The sequence below is a fragment of the Talpa europaea genome, assembly GCF_964194135.1.
Source record: "Talpa europaea genome assembly, chromosome: 7".
In the NCBI taxonomy this organism is placed as follows: domain Eukaryota; kingdom Metazoa; phylum Chordata; class Mammalia; order Eulipotyphla; family Talpidae; genus Talpa; species Talpa europaea.
The window spans coordinates 107,760,089-107,780,575 of record NC_140074.1 but is presented as its reverse complement, the minus strand read 5'-3'; the positions used below and the strand labels follow the sequence as shown (position 1 = coordinate 107,780,575).

Here is a 20,487-nt window from a genome sequence, read left to right as displayed (position 1 = left end):
GGGAGGTAACCAGGCAGGAAGGAGTAAGTAACACCTCCACATAAACACAGAAGGTAATATTACAGTTTGGGGATAGAATCAGATGTTCGTCAGTAAGGATCTAACCTCATATAAAACATAAGAGGCAGCCAAAGACATAATACACTATACTTTTTAAAATAAGTTTCTATATTTTGCAATTGAGTTAGAAATATTCTGCCTTCAAGGAAATTTCGAAATAATTTCCTGGGTTTTTTTAAAGGATGAAAACTAAAGTTATAATACAAAGAAATAGATTTACTAAATAGAACAATGAAAAACAAATGCAATGAAAATGCAAATTATGGAAGAGATGTTATAGGGAACAAAAGTGCAATGCAGCCTACATACAGCTACATGAACAACAGTTATAATTAACATATGTATGATTCTATTTTCTACTACACCTACATAATCTTTGTACACAAAAAACTATAACTACAGCACATTAAATTTAATTTAGGAAATTGTGAAAGATTTTAGTTTCTCTTAGAGGCCAGCAAACTACATCTCAAATCCAATCCATTGTTAGTGTTAATGGAACAGAGACAGAACAGGCCCATTTGTTTCTGCATTTTGAATGGCTGAGTAGCATGGTTGCTAATGAGACCATATGGGCTGCTACACTTTGATCTGGCAGAAAAACTTTACTCACCACTGATCTATAGTTTTTTATTTTTAGTGTATTTCAACTGCTTTATGTTGATTTTCTAGGGAGGCTTAAAAGTATTTACTTCTGTTGCTGTGAGAGAATGTGACATGAGCCCGAGTTCCTAAAAGATAGAAAGTCTCCAATGATCTCTCTTCAGATTCACCAGTCTGATATCTAACATTTCCTTCCTTTCCTTTTCTTCTTTGGGAACTATGCATGTGGTCGAATCTTCTTCCTATTTTGTTCAAGCTCTCAGTTTATTCCGTTTTCTATCTGTTCTTCATTGAGAGCCTTGCTATTTCTTCACCAACTCTTGACTTTTTCCCTTCTATTTCTTCCCATAGGTCATATCTCTCCCATTATTTCATCCTGTCTTCCTTAAGTTCTTACAATCCTGCTGTGTGCTCAACCTTCAGAGACTAAATTAGCTTGTTAAGTTATAAAAACAATTGTGAAATATTTGTTGACAATTCTCAACTGTTCCATAACTATATCATTCTAGTGATTGTTATTCACTTGCTAACAAATTTTCACTGAGTTACATTTGCCATCTATCCATTATGTGTAAGTTTTCAAAGATAAAATTGTTCATAATATTTATTATCCTTAAATGACCATAAGATCTGTAGTGATGTGTTTATTCATTCTTGATATTGGTAATTTCTATTCTGTTTTATTGATCAGCTGTACTTACAGTTTTATTAATGTTTTCAAAGAACAACCATTTGGCTTAACTGATTTTCTGTTGTTTCGACCAATTTCTTTCATTAGTTCCAATTATGTGTTCTTCTTTTGTCTTACTCTAAGTCAATTTGCTTCTCCTTTTTAGATTCTTAAGGCGAAAGATTTTAAAAGTTTCTTTTCAAATATGAGTATTTAGTGCTATAAATATCCCACTATCCCTGTTTTACATACATCCCAAATTTTTGATGTGGTGCGTTTTTTAAAATCATTTGGTCTTGTGATTTGTGCTTGATCCATAGTTTAATTTCCAAACATTGTGCAGATTTTCCATAGGACATTTGTTATTGGTTTCTGATTTAACTGCATAGTGGTTATAAAATATACTCTATACTGTGCCTTGCACCTTGCCCCCCAACCCGTCCAGATTAATCTTAGTAAATGTGCTATTCTATAACTATCTCTTGATTTATATCAAGTCTAATATTTATATCGAATCTAATTGATATGGTAGTTCACGTCTTGTTTATCATAATTTCCTGTCTACTTCTTCCATCATTTACTAAAAGAGTTAATCTATAACTTTAAAAGTGGGTATCTAGTTTCTTGCAGCTACAACAGTGCTTCATGTATTTTGAAAATTCATGTATTTTGAATAGTTTAAGATTAAAGATATTCAACAACCTCGCCAACATTTGTTGTTGCTAGTTTTTTAAATATGTGCCATTCTCACTGGTGTAAGATGGCATCTCATGGTAGTTTTGATTTGCATTTCCCTGATTACAAGTGATGTTGAACATTTTTTCATATGCCTGTTGGCCATTTGCATTTCCCCTTCAGAGAAATTTCTTTTTAGCTCTTCTGCCTATTTTTTGACTGGATTATTTTTTTTGTTTTTATTGAGTCTTATCAGCTCTTTGTAGATTTTTGTGATCAGTTCTTTATCATTAGTGTTGTGTGCAAAAATGTTCTCCCAGTCGGTGGGGTTTCTCTTTGTTTTGGTTATTGTCTTTTTTGCTGTGCAGAAGCTCTTTAATTTGATGTAGTCCCAGCTGTTCATCTTTGCCTTCACTATCACTGCTTTGGAAGGGATCATGCTCAGCGAAATAAGCCAGAAAGAAAAAGAAAAATACCGGATGGTCTCACTCATAGCAGGAATCTAGAAAACTTAAATAAGGGACCAGGAAAAAGAATAACTATAAGAAAGAAAATATCAAAATCAACAAATAACTACAAACCAGAGACACTCTATGGGGGATGGGGGCGGGGAAAGGAGGGCTTGGGGTCAAAATAAGGGCTAGTAATTATATGGGGAATATAAAAATAAAATTTAAATAAAATTAAAAATTAAATAAAGATATTCAAGAAAGAACATATAGTAAACAGTCATCGCCCTTGAAGAAATAAATGCTAGGTGATCAGATTCATTACTCATGAGTAGTTATACCTTCGTAATATAGTTTTAGGTAAGAAAAAATGAAGGCAACTCCAATTAGATAGGATAAACGTTCTAGTGATGCAGGAGGTATGGTAATCTGCTGAATATAAAAGGGCTTAAACAAATTATCACTCTATGGAACAGCTATTTTGCCATCTTTTGTTACACCAAGCTATTAAACACACAATTATTAATATGAGTTTTACTATCAATTTTTCTGACACTGGCTAAGGAAAATAAAATTATCCCACCTAACATAGAAGAAAAATAATGTTGAAGTGCAATTGTTTGTGGAGCAAATTTCACCATGTTTTTAAGAAATGAACAAGTCTCTTTTCCCATAGCATGAGGTACAAATTTATCCATCTCTCAAATGTCTCTACGAAACTTAAAATCCAGGAGTCTTCTCATCCTCAAAGAAGTAAATCAGGAAATATAAGAATTAGTACTTTATAAAAACTCCCAAATGGTTTTAAATAGAGTAATGAAGTACAAGTGAAACATTCTAATTACTACATAAACCAACCTAACATGAAGTATTATAGAACTATACTATAACTAAAAACACACACAAGAAAAATCTACTTCAAAGCTATAGAAGGACATAACATCTAAAAAAAAACACATAATTATTAATTATATACATGTGAGATATCGGCACATAATACCAATGATATGCATTAATTAAAAAAAAACCCAACATTTTCTAGGGTGACAATACAATCAATGAAGAAAAAGACCCATCTACTAATTCAATATACTTTTTTCTTTTTTTATCAGTTGGAGATATTAAAACATTCTTATTGAAAGAATGTAAAAAAGGAGACTTGGGCGCAGCGGTTGAGCGCTGGGCTGCAAAGCTGCCACAGCCTCTACAGTACCGGTTTGATCCCCAGCTGCCGCAAGGGACCCACATGGCGCGACAGACCTCTCCCGCCGCACCCACTGCTCCCCTCAGCAGTGTATTTTGTCAGTCTGCCTGTTCTGCTCCCCGCTCTGGCTCTGATGAATTCTCTCACCCTCCTGTGCTTCTGACTGTACCCAGTGCTTGTATAAATAAATAAATAAATCTTAAAAAAAAAAAAAGAAGGGGACTAAGCAAATCTAGATAATGCCATCTGTATATTACCACAGACTTATAAGTAGTTTTATGCAATAGATCTGTAAGTTTCTGGAAGGCAGACAGTATATCTTATTTATTGCTGCAAGTTGAACACAGTACCATTTGTTAAAAGAATCAATTAGGAATTAACACAAAAGAATCAACCACTGTTAACTACTTGTTATCAACTATAATGTTAGATACATGACATTACACATCTGTCCACACTCACAGGAGGTGAAACATGGACTTTTATAGGTAATAAGGCAATGTGCTAGGTTCATCAAGTATAGAAAGTATATCCCTCTGGTGAGAGCTGTGGATGGCGAAGGCAATGCCTGTGTTGGGGAAAGAGGCATATGGAAAAATCTCAGTTCCTTTTGCTCATCTTCATTGTGATCCTATTCTAAGAAAATAAAGTATTTTTTTTAAAAAAACAGAGAATTAAACATAAATTCAAGGCAAAAAGGCAAAATTCGATTTCTGAAATAAGCTATGAAAATGCTTTATATTCTACTTTTTGTGAAGTCTTTTATAATATCTGTGACTACTATATAATATTCATAATTTAATCAAGAGAATCAAGATTATTGTGCATTTGATGAATACCAGTCATTGTTATTTCATTTAGCCCTTATGACAATCCTGTGACGGAGGTAAATTTTATAGAAGAAAGCCTATCTTCGAACATGACTCATTCTGTCCCAGGTCATGCCAATCACCCTGAACGCATCTTGGAAGCTAAGCAGGGTCAGGCTGTTTAGTACTTGGATGGGAAACATGAGTCATTCTTCATAATAATTTTTTTTAATATTCAGCAAAAAAACTACTAGGGGAAATGTTTTCATCAGTATCAAAGATTTCAAATATTTCATATTTTAGGTTGCTAATATTCATTTACTCATTGATTAGGAAAGTCATTTATAGACATAGAAGAGATAAAATATTGAAAGCTGCAACCTTACCTTCATCAGCATCAGGTTTCCAAAATAATAAAAAAGACAAGTCTGTTTCTGTTATTCATATAATAGGTATTATAATTAGCCATAATTATGGTATAGTGTATTCTTTGAAAGTAATCCTTTGAGATGCTAAAATCTCATTTTGTAAATCCTTATATTAAAAAAAAGTAAATTGTTACTGTAATTACTAACTGTTATCAGTAATTACTAATAACTCAGTAAGATGAGTTACTACTGACAATTCAAAAATTAATAAATTATTTACCATTTTATAATTTTAGAAGATATATGACTTTAGTAGGTCTATTAGAAACTCTACTGTAATTTTCTATTATATCACTTCTTTCTGGTCATAGACAACATTTTCCTAAAAAATAGGAAAACCAATGATGAAAAAACACAGAAAGTAGAGGCAAAAAAAAATTATGCTCACTTATTAAGAAATGCATCATAAAGTTCCATAAAAAATATAATTAATTTTGGGTGGTGATATAAAGAAATTGAATAGTAAAAGAATATATTAAGGAAAATGTATGTGTTGTTTATGAAAAAAGCAATAATGCTACAACAAAATAAAAAAAAATTTGCTTGAATTTATTTCCTGAAAAAACAAATCAATATATAAGTGCTTAAAAGAAACTTTAAGGATTAAAAAATATATATTGTATCTAGTTTTCTACATATAGAATCATTTTGCAAATCAACAACAACAAGTTTAAATGAGAAGAAAGGGATATTTGAAATGAGAACACTGAAGTCTGGCTGAGTTCATAAAAAGATGCTAATTATATCAACTTCTGCCAAGAAACACAGAAGACAAATAGACTACACTGGGCAAAAGCATACATGTTCTTATTACTACAGTGTTACTGTAAAATTGTATCAATGTGCATGAAATATACACATAATATAACATCAATATAAACCTATTTGTTAGACAAGTCAGTGAAATTAACAGATCATCACAGCATGAGACATAATGAACAATGTAGGAAAGCACAAGTTAACAGATTACTTGAAATCTACTTGTCAAAATCAAGAAATGCAAACATGAACCCAAAGAAGTTTTAGAAACGGTAAGTACAACAATCTATTCTATTATTTCTCTTCTTAATACTGAAAACGAAAAAAAAAGAGTCAAAATTTTTGCTTATTATTTTTATAGGACCATAAATATATTGTTCTAAATCAATTTTAATTTGATTTATTGGTAAAGCATAGGAAAATCAGTACAGCATAAAGTATGTTTGACAATTGGGAGGAATATTTACATTCAGATTGGTTGTTACTACATTCCATACATAATATGTGATAAAGCCACATCATTATTATTTCTCTTTCTAATGCTATCAAATTTAGTAAAACACAGATGACACTTCAAATACTCTTCGCAATAATATGTTAGGCTAGTTTAAAGTGAAATATAAATTAAATTGCAACAGCACCAAGTGCCTTAAAATACAGAGATAGTTAAAACATAAGTAGTTTTCCAGTTCTAATGGTATTATTACCAGAAGAGATTACTTTTCATAGCAGCTAGAAGAAAAATGTTATTCTTATTTGGCCACTCTTGTTAAGGTAGGTGGAATGGGGTGCGGAAATCAAAGGCTATCAAACAACAAAGCAAACGCTGTGAAAAATACAAATATGATACTCATTTTGAATAGTTATAATTTTGAAAAAATATTAAAAATGAAAATATACAACTGCCTTCCAGTGATTAAAAAAACCTTATAGACATATGAACTGAACAAAATAAAAATCAATTAGATGAAACAAACTTTCAAAGTTAGTAAGTCAAATAATTCTCATTTACAGTTCACAAATAAAACTAGAAGAATGGTCACAGATGCAAGCAAAAGCATAACTACAAAACGCCAAACACTAAGGCTATATTGAAGCAATTTGTAACCACAGCTTAACCACAGCAAGATGTGAATTTCTGATATAACCATAAGAAAATTTTTATTTTATTATAAGGAATAAAAATTCTATTTATTGACCTATTTCAAGAAAACTAGGAACATACTACCTTTAAAAGTTAAAGCTATTTCTATAGATTACCTAAATAAAAGAGTGAAACCAAGAATTATCTAACAGGTATTGAAAAGGATTAGTAAAGGCTAGAGTTGGAGATTCAAGTCAGCACAGACAAGACACTCTAAATGAAACAGAATAGTCATAGAACACATAAAATGCAAGGTCAATGAATTTATTCTTAATATTGTATAGAAAAGCTTAGTTTAAAAGCAAAGACAAAAAGCAAACAGTTTTCATAGAACTTACTCTTTTTATTTCAGAAATGTATAAAAGAAGCCAGAAATTTTATGACAGATAAATGGAATGATGCAGTTTTAGAGGAATTAAAAGGAAACATCTCTAAAGTTCTAGTCCCAGTTAGACTGAGCTAAAAATGGAAACTGGAAATTCCCCAGTTCTACTTCCAGGATTAGGCAATTTAATATTATCAGTTTGATACTATAAAAATGGCTAGACTTCACTTTAAAATGTGTACTTTACATTCTCCTAAGAAATGAACAGAATCAAAGCTAAAATAACTTCTTTATATCTGAACCTAAATTTTAAACTAAAGGAGAAGCTTTAGAAAAAAAAAAAAAAAAAAGCCTACCTCGGGCAAGCCTCAGTTCACTGGATCTATGTCACATTGATTTATAACAGTTATTTCTTGGGGAAAAAAAGCACACACAGATGCAAACAATTACTCTATTTTTGTAGGCAACAAGTGAGGTGGGTGGTAACTGAGAAATTTTTTTAAAATCCTGTCACAATATTCTGCTTTTTCTTAAGAAACCCTCCTCACACAACAAACGTTTGCCACATCAGAGAATTTCCAGGGCCTAAAGCAGCACTTTGATTCCAGACCGCTGCAGGCATTAGCAGGAGGTAATTAGGGTAAAAAGTTCAGCCCCAGTTCCATGTCTAGAGTTCTGCCAGAAATAAATTTCCTCTCTATTCACTGGTTTCTACTGTACCCTCCCTAAGAATCATATTGAAAACACATTTATCTTTGTAGAGTTTGTTCCTCTTCTAATTAATGTATGGTGTTTACAGTGTTTAATAATTTAAAACGGCCCCAATCCCAGCAGCATTGTCTTTCATAGTGGAAGGTGCGTTATCATTTTTTCTATGTTGCTGCTCCATTTGACAAGTGACTCACAGAACTATGCATTCAGCTGTCTTCATCAAACTATCCGGTCATCATAAACTTAGCTTTATTTCCTTGTTTGAGAATGGTGCATGAACAAAACTGACAAACAGATGCATTCAGAATGTGCTTCTCTGAAATATTTCAAGGAAATAAAAAAGACTAATTAGAAAATAGAATTTAAAACAAAACAGGAAATGTTACTTCATAACAAGCACATTTATTACTGTATTTCATTGTCTCCACAGAGAGAATTATGAACTGTTATACTTATTTTCTTTCTGAATGGGTATATTTAAATAAGAGACAAGAAACTAAACTAAATTTATCACACATTTTAGTAGTAATTAGATTTAAAAAAAACCCTCCCATGGTATTCTCAATCTACTGTGCTTGCTCTATATCCCTATCTTCATTACTCTCCACAGGCCCATTAATGGACAGCCCACACCACAGGCTGTAATTAATATGCCAGTTATCACACAATAACTTTTAAAACCTTCCTTGGATACTGTGTTTGAAAAACAACATGCTAAAAAAATTACTTGAATGCCAAGAAAAACCACTTGTTATAACAATTGTTTTTAACAAAGGATAAAATCAGTTAACATTAAGATGTAACACATTGAAGACTATTAAAAACTATAACCAAAAAACTTGCCTTGAGGAAATTATATTAGTTGTGATAACTACCTTAATGAGTCCAGAAAATTTATCTTTAAAATAACAATAATTTGTTTACAAATAAACATAAAACAATGCTTTGAATATTTTGTATTTTTTTCCAAGTTTTTCAGACAAGTATGAGTCCAAAAGGAGTTTTTCTATAGCTCTTCAAATTATCTTCAAGTATTTGATCCCCCAAATCTCAAGGTATGACTAACATCCTTTCATACAGAAATAAAAAAGAAAACTAAGGTCCTTTTTACTGTTCTGAATATTTTACAAAACACAGGAAGTTATAGCACTAAAAAATAAGTCAATGAATTTCCCCCATCATTTCACTTAGTATGATCTTATTCAGGATTTAATTTGTCAATTTCCTCCTCTCATAACCTGGATGGCATCAAGGATTTCTGCCAATTCATAGGAAGGTTTTGCTTGGTAACATCAAACAACCTTAAGCAACCTAATTTATAACCTAGGAATTCCACCCCAAGCATGTACACCAAATATACACGAGTAAATGTGCAGAGAGATAACACTTCCATATCAGTACTATTTACAATATCCTCAAATAGCAAATTACTCAAATTTCCATCAATAAACTTATAACACTTCAGCATAATCTATCCATCTTCTTTATTTTTTTACATATCATTATCACCACACATAAAGTTCCTTTTATTTGTATCTCTCTCCATGCAAAAGTATCACCTCATTCACTGCACAGATTTTTGTCTCCAAGCTTCCCATTCAAGGGCCTACTGACTTTATAGGCTGGGTAATTCCTTATGTCTGATGTTTAACAGCACCCTTGACTCTACCCATTGGATAACCAGTAACACCCTCCCTGCTCCAAGTAGTGACAAACAAAAATATTCTCAGGCACTCCCAGGTATCCCCTGGGAGTCAACTCACCCCTTTCTCCCTCTTACTTAAAAATTAGTGCCTTGGATTACTACTAAATATCCAGACACTATAAATGCATTTAAAACATAGTAAGTATCCACAAATACTTCCTGAAGGAACTTAAAGTTCCTTCTAAGACTAACAGGGAAATAAAGCCATTCAAATAAGCATTTCTTGGAGATTCCTACCTAAGTAACAGCATAATTAATGGATAGCAAACACTTTAAAATTATACACACAAATATGACTTAAGCAGCAAAGATTCATATATTTCACAGTGTAATTTACTGTGAAATCAACATTGTCTTTGATTAAAATATTTAAATCTTACTTAAAGCAAACTACCTTTCTCATAACCCAATATGTGATGCAAGAAAATCATCAAATAATATAACTAGTGAGATTTTATACTGGCTAATACAGTATTAGTTACATCAAAATATCCCCCAAACACCCCCCCCCCAAAAAAATGCTGAACAATACTTGATTTGGAAACTGTCATGTTCTCCACAATGAATTACTTCATTTCCATCATCAACTTTGACTGCAGGAAAATCACAATACAACAGTGATCTTTTTTAAGGCTTATTCACTGTGCACATGTCCAGCCCACCAGAAGCAGAGTGAGCATGAGTGTGCCTGTATGGAATTCCACAAAGTCAGAATCTATGCAAATGTCCTTTCCCTTTTGGTTTTCCTTTAATTTGCAAATCTTGTAATCTAAGCCTGAAGTTGACTGAACCAACATTCAAACCAGCCCAGCAGTATCAGCCAAAAACTCAATCTGTTTTCTATTTATATGTCAAGACTGCATCCTTTTGGTGGCTGAAAAAACTGTTGTTTTGAAATGATTACACAGAGAAACTGCAAGCCTTTTAGTAGTTTTATGAAGTTGGTCTAGATGGAAAGCTTTACTTCAAAAAAAGGTTTTAGTTGAAGACACAACAGAAGAAAAAACAACTTTACATTTAAAACTTCCATCTTGATGTTTTTAACAACATACTGAAGTCACCATAAAAGATATGACCACAAAGAGTCTCCCCCCAAAAGCTTCACTACTATTCAAAGAGACTCATGACAGAAATGTGCTGCTTCCTCGGAGTGCCGGGAGGGGCAGCAGGGATGCATTAGAAAGGGGCATGAGAAACTATTGTGCTGGATAAACTCATTATCTTGATTGGAATGTTGGTTTCATGGGTGTATACATATGTCAAAGTTTATCACACTGTGTACTTAAATATGTGCAATTTATAGTGATTCAATTATACCTCAATAAAGAAATAAATATATAAAAGAGATAAGTTTCTTTCTGGAATATAAACAAATCACCATTTTCCAATGAGAGTAAAAGACTATTCATCAGAGATAGTACCACAGACAGTACTGGGTTAAGTTGATGAACCTGCATCACAATCACTGAATGAATTGGGCATAACCATATTTCTCAGACAGGCAAAGCTTTCAAAAAACAGTGTGTGTGTGTGTGTGTGTGTGTGTGTTTGTGTATGAGGTTGTCATACATACATGAAAAGATTCTGGTCCAGAGTTCCTGTCTATCCTTCATAGCTTTCTGACTTAAATAATGTGAGGCATATCTGACACTATACTAATTATTTGAAAATAATAACTACTTAATCCTCACACCACTGTACAAATAGACCACTGTACAAATAAGAACTTAAAGCCTGAGAACTGCTGAATAAATTACTCTAGTTTATACAGCTAGTAATCCAAATCTACGTCTGTGTGACTCCAAAATATTTATACTAGTACTCCAAACTTCCATCCCTGAATGCAAGAGAATCAGTGAACATTACAGAGCACCAACCTTAGTCTAAATGCATATAAAAGATCACTATAAGATTCAAAATGAAAATGAGATACACAACTATCACCAGAGGTAGTTCCTGTCACATTAACACTATAAAAGTTATGCAAAAAAGTCCAACGTCATACAGAATATCATAATGTAAAGACTTGTTTTAAAAGTTATTTTTTCAGCCTCCCCGGTGGCGCAGTGGTTGAGTGCTGGGTTGAGAAGCTACCCGCAGCCTCTGCAGCACCAGTTCGATCCCCAGCTGCTCCCCAGCCACCGGAGGAGGGCCCCGGCAAATAAATAAATAAATAAATAAATCTTTTTAATAAATAAATAAAAGTTATTTTTTCTTCACCTTTACATCACATAGACCACTATTCTCCTGCGATTCTTTCCTTTTGTCAGATTTCCAGGACTCCTGTCACACTTTCTAGCTAATAGCTGAGGAGATATGAATCTATAGGATCTGTACATGTTAAAAAAAAAAGAAAAATATGGTCCAGACAAAGGCTGTAGTCAGAGTCCAAATGTGTACCTCTCTAGCCCAAAGCAAGTTTAGAGCAACACAGTTCAACAGAAATTTAAAATGAATCATACACGCAATTTTAATTCTTTCTAGTAGCCTCATTAAACAAAAGTAGAATAAAAAGAAGAAAATAATTTTACTCAGGTAGAAGCACATGGTAAGAATTAGACATAGCCCTTATAAAACAGATCTCTTTGCAACACTGCCATATGAAACATATACTATACTAAAATGGCAGGAAAAATGATTCCATATTAATAAAATTTGGAGCTAATTATTAATTCTCAAAAAGTTTAGATTCAAGAATCAAACTTTTTGTAAATGCCTCCTTCACTTTACCAGCATTCTCGGACACAAAATCTTACAGAACCTAACATGAGATCCTTAAATCTGGTAACAGCATGTGATGGCATGTTTTAAGCTTTAAACTCTTCCCATTTATGATCAATATTTTACAATATGTATATTAATGACATATACATACATATACATATACACACACAAACACATAAAATAGGGCATGAGATAATAGGTAATGGTTCCAAGTACAGCTTTGCTAACATCCTTGTAATTTCCTAACTGATAAGAGCAATAGTTCTTTTTTCTAATATTGGGTCTTTGACCCCAGTTTCTGATGCAGAGTTACTGAAACTCTTATAATTTCCTGGGTGACAGTTACTTGTTTTACTTCAGTGAAGCACTTTGTACATGTCTACTAAGGGGAGGACTAGTCACTTAAACCACGCTATGATTAGCTATATAGAATTTTCAGCCCCACTTCTGATACTCTTGAGAAGGGAAAAGGACTGAAAAGGGAAATGCAGAACAGCGACAGGCCTAAGAAATGCCAGAGAGAAGGGCAAGTGTAAGACTTGGCAGTTGAAGGAAGGCCAAGGAACTGCAGGAAAAGCCCTGTAACTGAGCAATAGAGACTGGAAGAATGGGATAAATCTCTATTTTTATTTCTACAGAAATATTATCAGCCCAAACAGTGGTCTTATCACAAACATTACAGGATAAAAATTGAGTGTCATGTGAGAGAGCTCTATGCTATTTCATCACAAAAAGAAATGTCACAAGCCTATCATTCCAAGCAATCTTCTTTTTGTTTTAATTAATATAATCTTTATTTATTTTACGCAAGAGTGAAAATAAAGTCTCTTCAGTAACATTCAAGACCATAAAACTGCTTAACTTTCACCTAATTAACAACTGCTATAAGGCAGGGGCTAACAAATACCAGTCCCACTGACTTCTTCCAATTCAAGAAGGTATTTCTGGCACTGTGTAAGAAAATTACAACAGCATTAACACTGTGACTACTTGTATTATATTTAATGAACAGTGTTAAAATTAAACCTTTACTCTTAATTAGCTGTTAAAATTATTTTGCTTTTATCAAGATACAAGTAAGATAACAGTCACTTATGATTTTAATGTTTCTTTGGTTGCCAAATTTTTTCATTTTTCTAATTATTAAAATCCAGTCTTGGAAATAAGGCCACAGAGTGCGTATTTACAAGCCATAAGGGATTACTAGCCAATTGAAATAAAGAAATTGCCTCACTCTTACAAGAATTTCCCACCACAAATGGATATATAATGAAAGTCTGGACAAGACTTTGTATCATCAGACAGTCAAATCACATGGCCTTCTCTCTGCTTGCAATATTCTATGACTGGATCACATCTCCACGCCATATAATATGGGTGTGTGATGAGACAGTATACCAAATTAAACATTTTCAAAGTCTACAATCAACTGTTGAATAATGTTATTCTTTTTTTTGCTATTTTAATACCCAACAAGATCCTAACCATAAACAGCACATTCTGGGAACTGTTAAGTATATAATACACAATGAACTTTGTTTTCCTAAGAGAGTATATATTCCTTAGTATACTGCTCATACTTCCCCTCCCTCCTTCAAATTATTACACAAGGCAATGACTTAATCCCTGGATCAGTAGCACCATAAACATTATTCCACTGCAAGACCTTAAATGGCTTATCTACAATGATTACACTCACAATTATACTCACACAAAGACAGACAAAGAACTACCACTAAAATATCAAAATATGACATTTTGATGACTGTCATGAATGCAATAAGAGCCAATATTTAAAACTGTGGGCTAAGTATGTGTTTATATCCAAAGCATACAATATGAAGATGAGCTAGGACTATTTCCACAGCAATTTTCCCCTTCTCTGAAGATATTATAAATTCATAAAAATGAAAAATTAAACATCAAAAGTAAACTTTTCCCAAGAATAATCTAAAAAGCAGTATTAATTGTGAATATAAGCAATTAACACTGTTCAAAACACCTGGTACTCATTAAAACACTGGCAGGGAAATGGAAACAGCAGGCACATCTTGAATTTCTCCAAATGGGGAAGAAGGTCCTAAGAATTTGTATACCACCCTCTTTGAAGATGTTGTCAACACCCAGGTACATATGGTTCCACAGATTGAGAAATTTTTCTCAATTGCAAAAAGTATTACTAATATTCAAATAAAAGACTAAAATGACCACAGAGCAAACTTACTAAAATTATTTAGTAAAAAATATTTTTTTATCTTAAAAGTATAAACCTATACCTCTAAATCAGATACAGTGTTGTAAACCAGTATTACCTCAATTTTTAAAAGAAAGTATAGTTTTAATACTACAAAGCCATTATAATTAAAACAGTATGGTACTAGAACAAAAACAGACACACCGACCAATGGAACCAAATAGAAAGCCCAGAAATTAAGTCACACATATATGGACAACTAATCTTTAACAAAGGAGCAAAAAATATGCAATGGAACAGGACAGTTCATTCAATAAATGGTGCTGGGAAAATTGGACCACCACATTCAAAAGAATGAAAGTAGACCACTACTCAAACCATGTACAAAAAGAAACTCAAAATGAATAAAAGAACTGAACATAAGACCTGAAATAAAAAATATATAGAAGAAAACATAGGTAAAACATTACAAGACATACATCTCAGTAACATCTTTAAAGACTCATCCCCCAAAGCAAAGAAAGTGAAGGAAAAGATAAACACCTGGGATTACATCAAACTAAAAAGCTTATGTGCCACAAAAGAGACATTAACCAAAAAAAAAGAGACACCCTACTGATTAGGAGAAAATTTTTGCACTTCATACAAATGATAAGAGATTGATCACAAAGATCTACAAAGAACTCACAAGACTCAACAAAAACAAAGTAAACAATCCAGTAAAAAATGAGCAGATACTTCTCCAAAGAGGAAATGCAAATAGCCAAGACATGTAAAAAAAAATGTTCAATATCCTTTATAATCAGGGAAATGAGAATCAAAACCACAATGAGATACTGCCTTACACCAGTAAGAATGGCACATATTAAAAAAACTAGCAACAACAAATGTTGGCAAGGATGTGGTGAAAAGGGAACTCTCCTACACTGCTGGTGGGAGTGCAAACTGGTCCAACCACCATGGAAAGCTGTGAGGAGGTTCCTCAGACTACTAAAAATGAGCTACCACATGACCCAGCAATTCCACTCCTAGGAATCTATCCAAAGGACACAAAAACATTAATTCAAAAGGACACCTGCACCCCTAAGTTTACTGCAGCACTATTTATAATAGGTAAGACTTGAAACAACCCAAATGCCCAAAAATAGATGACCGGATCAAGAAGATGTGATATGTGTGTGCGTGTGTGTATACACACAATGTGTATATATATATATACACACACGTGTGTATAATGTATACACACACGCACACACACATAATGGAAAACTATTCAACAATCAAAAAAGATAAACTGGGTCTCCCTGGTGGTGCAGCGGGTTAAGCGCAGCGCTGTGAAGCTGTCCATAGCCTCTGCAGTGCGGGTTTGATTCCCAGCTGGCCAGGAAGAGTCCCACATGGCATGGCAGACCTCTCCTGTCACGCCCACTGTTCCCCTCAGCAGTGCTTTCAGTCCATTGGCCTGTTTTGCTCCCCACTCTGTCTCTGATGAATCCTCTCATCCTCCCATGCCTCTGGCCTGTATCCCAGCTATTGTATAAAAATAAATAAATCTTAAAAATAAATAAATAAAATTATTAAAAAATTTTAAAAAAAGGAAAAAAAAGATAAACTCATGCCCTTCGCAGCAACATGGATGGAGCTGGAAGGAATTACGCTCAGCAAAATAAGTCAGAAGGAAAAAGAAAAGTATCGGATGGTTTCACTTACAGGAGAAATACAGGGGAACCAAATAAGGGATCAGGGAAAAAATAACAATAAAGAATGACAACAAAAATAATAACAATGAAGAAACAAAACAAAACAAAATGAAAATAAACAGACAACTATAAATCAGAGACATTCTGCAGGGGAAGGAGAGGGATCAAAATGAGGGTGGGAAGAGCACAGGAACTACTGTGATAGTTCATGGGTGAATTGGTGGTGTGAATTCTATGAGGACTACACCTGAGAAAAGAGAGCAAACACTGTAAAAAAAAAAAAAAGAACAATGATGTAAAACACATATAAATAAATTATTAAAAATAAAAGTATAGTTTTAAATGCTTACTAGATAGAAGGCGCCATCCTTAATACCAAGGAAGAAATAAAAATAAGCAAAATAAAACATTCTCATAGCGCATGTGACATTTGGCCATGTCTCCAAAAAGACACTGCGTGATAGTGTGGTTTTCTCCAATTGATTCAGCCAATTCTCTTTAAATTATTCACCAACTCTTGAGGAAAAAAAAACCCTTACACTGCTAGTGGAAACATAAACCAGTCCAGCCACTATGGAGAGTTGTGTGAAGGGTCCTCAAAACACTAGAAATGGACCTGCTATACAATCCAGCTACTACAAAGATCACAAAAGCACTAATTTGAAAGGAAACCTGCACAGTTATGTTTGTTGCAGCACTATTCACAATAGCCAAGATATGAAAACAACCTAAATGTCCCAAAACAGATGAATCCAATAAGAAGATGTGGTACATATACACAATGGAATACTACTAGGCAATCAAAATAAACTCATGCCATTTGTGGCAACATGGAGGGAGCTGGAAGGGTTGATGCTAAGCAAAATAAGTCAAAGGAAAATATAAAATATTGGATGGTTTCACTTAGATTTGGAATATAGAGAAGTCAAACAAATTGTCAAACACAAACCTTGCAAGCTGACCATAGATATAAGGCATCCATGAGGGGAGAGGTGGATAGGTAAAAACAATGGATGGTGGGCCTCCCTGGTAGCACAAGGGGTTGGGACGCAACCTATGAAGCAATCCACAGCTACTGCAGCACAGGTTCAATCCCCTGCCAGGAAGCTACTCAAATGGTGCAGCAGACCTCTCCTGACTCACCCGCTGCTCCCCTTAGCAGTGTATTTTGGTTGCTCTGCCCGTTCTGTTCCCCACTCTGACTCTGGTGAATTCTCTCACCCCCCACACCTCTGGCCTGTACCCCAGTTCTTGAATGCATGAATAAATAAATCTTTAAAAAAAAAAGGATACAAATACAATTTTAATCATAATTACATTCATCTTACCTGTATGGTGTTCAATTTTATGTGTCAATTTGGCTGGGTCACAATAATCATTGAAGGTATTTTTTAAATAAGATTAACATTTAAATCAGTAGAGTGTGACTAAAGCAAACTATGCTCCATAATGCCAGTGAAACTCATCTAATCACTTGAAAGTCTTAATAGGAAAAAAAAAAAAAGACCTCCTTGGAGGAAAAGGGACTGGAATTTCAAATTCCCTCTGTCCCCAGATTTTGGACTTTGCACCCTTCTCACTTATGTGGGCCAGTATCTTAACACCTCTTGCTCTCTCTCCTTAGACACAACTCACATATTGTTTCTGTTTCTCTGAAAACAGAGACTAATATAACTCCCATATCATCAAATTCATCTCTCAATAAGCGATCTCATCATCAAATTACTTTTTTGCCTTAATTTTGATAAAGTGATACCTCAATAAAAACAAAAATCATCTCTTTATCATACTTTAGCAGGACTGAAAAGGAATGGAAAATCTTTCAAAAACTTCAAACCAAACTAGCAGGGAGCCCAGTATCTTACATGAACACATCTTTGTGAAGGGTTTCCATAGGCCTCCATGCACCTGAATTAACAAGAGCTAAATATCAGAAGTTAGCAAAGTTTCTCTTCAACAAAGTAGCTTCCCCTTTTCTGAGGTTCCAAATCATGTTCAGCTTTCTTATCACATCAGTTTCCTAATTCTTGTGCTGTCTTGAATATGGTGTTGAGTTCGGGCCTCCCTAGTGTCACAAGGGGTTAAGTTGTAGTACTATGAAGCTATCCTCAGCCACCACAAGCACCACAAGAGTTCGATACCCAGCCAGCCAGGGAGCTACCCACATGGCACTGTAGACCTCTCCTGTCTTGCCTGCTGCTCCCCTCAGCAGTGTATTTCAGTTAATCCACCTGTTCCGTTCCCTACTCTGTCACTGGTGAATACTCTCACCACCCAACCACCCCCAACCCTCTGGCCTGTACCCCAACTCTTGTATGTATAAAGAAAGAAATCTTTAAAATATATATATATGTGTATATATATATATATATATGGTGTTGAATTCCTTTACCTGAAAGATTGTTTTACTTCTAATATATTTTCAACTCTAGAATTTATGTTTGCCTTTACTATAATTTATAATTCCTTCAGATTCTTGTTCAATTACTATTATCATACTTTCCTTCAATTCTTGAAACATGGCTTATTTTGTTCTTAGAAGGTATTCACAACACCTGTTTTAAATCCCAGTCTGCAAATTTCAAAACCCAGAGACAATTAGGAACAGTTTCTATTGCCTGCTCTTTTATCAATATGCCCTTTTGGGGGGCATGTGTCATAATTTTATGTTGAAAATTAGACATTTTATATATGGTATAAAATGGTATATATGGTATCACAACAATGTGAAGCTACTAATATTTCCATGATGTTTTACTTTTCTTTAATCCTTGTTTAAACTTTAAGGTCTGATTTTCTGGGAGTTACCCATAGGTTCATGTAGCATAGTGACCAACCAATGATTCAACAGAGAATTTGCTCAAATACTCTGAGTCAATAAAGATTGTTATCCTTTCAAAAGGATCTCTGTATGTGTAGGAGAGCACATTAATCACTCAAAATATTTTCAATTCTCCACAGATTGTAGTTTCCTTTGGATCCTTTCATGGATCCTCTGCCAACACATGAAGCCTCAGCTAACCATGACTTTAGGCCAAAAAGATATATTGGTCCTTACAAGTCATATGCCACCCCAAAAACGTAGCATCCACACACAGTACCGTTAAGCAGGGCAAAGCCTATCACTGTAAGTTGAATGAGCATCTCCCAACCACTGCAGGGAGTTTTAATGTGCAAAACTTTCCCTACTCTGGAAGAATTAATCAATAAAAAACATAGTAGAGCATGGTAAGAGCAGTTCCAGGCTGCTCTTACAGATTCAACTGCTATTATACAAAGTTTACCAGTTTCTCAAACACAAAAGACTTTTCAGATTGCTGTAAGCCTTTTATTCCAGATCAATGAAATAGACTTCACCTGTTTCTGTGGATGACCTCAGTTCTAAGTCACAAACCTCCACCATATTTAAATGTATTTATACCACTCTCTACTATATAAAACCTACTGTGGAAGTCTGCACTTTTTCACAGGTACTACAAAACTTCGCATTTCTTTATATCTAGTATATGCTGCACCTCCCTCATGTGGCCTTCTCCCTTTAATCCTTTCACTCTCTCCCTTTTCTAAGTTCTCATGAGACATCATTATTTCCTTTTATTGTGGACTGTGGTGTTTCCCCTCTCTTCCCCCCCAGCCACATCTTTAAGTCTTAGGACCACAGACTAGGTTTTTCATGAATTTGCATCCTTACCCCATACCTGGCATATGCTGAGTATGCAGTAAATTTTTTGCTACTTCTAACCAAAAATTTACATTATAAGAAATTTGCTTGTACCCATGGAGTCAAACCATTTCCCTAGAAAGCAACAATTGATTCCAAGATCTAATCATGTTACACCATTAGCACATTCTTCCCGTCTAAAGTTGAGACTATGAACTGAAAGTATCTGGCAGGACTGCTGATGCCAATCTAATATCCATTTTGATCATCTTCCTTCTGCGATATACATAATCATCTCCTCTGGCTTTCCTTGAGTTAACCAAATGAACTGAAAAGACAACAGTTATCTTGATCACTAGGATAAAGGGTCACCTTCTAAAGATGTCAAAGCTAGACAGAACCTTCACTGGCCCTGAACTGCCTGCCAAAGACTTGTAATCACATGGTTTTTATGTAAGCCACTGTAACTTTATAGCAGTTTAAGATAATTCATAAGTGGAGTTATACAGTGAAAAGGTCACTACAAACCTGGTAACCAAATCATTATAAGCCATTGAGGAGAATATTATTCTCATCTGATATATGGAGAAAGTAGAGAAAAATCTAACTTTACAATAAAACAATTAATCATCCTAGGCCACAGCCCACTCATTGTCACAAATTCAA

General features: G+C 34.1%; 1 protein-coding gene across 4 annotated transcripts in view; it reads right to left on the bottom strand.

The window, feature by feature from the left end:
• The window catches only part of BCAS3 (BCAS3 microtubule associated cell migration factor), a gene marked incomplete at its 3' end in the record, with an annotated part of 480,594 nt that overhangs the window by 398,430 nt on the left and 61,677 nt on the right, over positions 1 to 20,487 (bottom strand). The window lies entirely within an intron of this gene.